We start from the raw sequence: 1150 nt of genomic DNA, 5'->3' as shown, positions 1-1150 counted from the left end.
GCAATAGTTTTGTGGAGTACAGATGGAAGAGACTTCACTGTCAATGGACAAAGGGTTAAGCTCTACATGGTTGATGCACCTGAGGAAGATGGAGTTTCAACTCCACTGTCTGATCCTACCCCAGCCTAGTCAAAAAGGAGGCAAAGTCAAGCTAGAGACTTAAAACAAGCTCACTTGAGAGGAAGTCCCATGCGTGAGGTCGCTCGTGTTTCTGTCTCTGGGAGCGACATGATCAGAGCGACTCGGCTAAGTCGCTCGCACATTCGGTGTCCGGAGCTCGAGAGTCGCTCTGGGAGCGACGTCCCGCAGCGACCACGTGAGGTCGCTCGCGTTTTCTCCAGATGGGAGCGACGTGATCAGAGCGACTCGGCTAAGTCGCTCGTGTCCGGAGCTCGAGATTCGCTCTGGGAGCGACATCCCGCAGCGACCACGTGAGGTCGCTCGTGTTTCTGTCTCTGGGAGCGACATGATCAGAGCGACTCGGCTAAGTCGCTCGCACATTCGGTGTCCGGAGCTCGAGAGTCGCTCTGGGAGCGACGTCCCGCAGCGATCACGTGAGGTCGCTCGTGTTTTTGTCGCTGGGAGCGACGTGATCAGAGCGACTCGTGAGGTCGCTCGCGTTTACTGCGACACGGAGCGACCCATCAGAGCGACCACTCCAGGTCGCTCCCCAGCCGGTCCAGGTATGTCACTTTTCGATTTTGTCCGGTTTAATTCGAGTTAACCAGCACTAAACCTAACCGGACGACCCTAGAACTACCCATACCCACGACCTTCATCTCTTTCACTCTCCTTTCCTCTCACAAACACTCATACTCTCTCAAACAAACTCACACCAAAAATCTTCTAACTTTCTCAATTTTCACCCAAATCTCCTATTTCTTGTTTCTAAATCTAAGCTTTCGCCCCAACAGTCTATTTCTCACCACCCATTCCCCATTTCCTTCCATCCAAAGCAAGGTATTGTGTTTTTAAATTCAAATTCGTAGGTCCATGAACCCTAGAATTTGAAAATCGAAATTTGATCATTTTCTTGCTTGATTGTGGTGAAATAGACTAGGAAAAACTTATATATCAAGTTGGGTTGTTTAATTGAAGATGGAACTGAGCTTAATTTGAACTTTGGCAAAATTAGGGTTCATGGATTTGG

Source organism: Brassica oleracea, unplaced genomic scaffold (assembly GCF_000695525.1).
Source record: "Brassica oleracea var. oleracea cultivar TO1000 unplaced genomic scaffold, BOL UnpScaffold00923, whole genome shotgun sequence".
In the NCBI taxonomy this organism is placed as follows: domain Eukaryota; kingdom Viridiplantae; phylum Streptophyta; class Magnoliopsida; order Brassicales; family Brassicaceae; genus Brassica; species Brassica oleracea.
Note: the sequence above shows the minus strand (reverse complement) of the source record.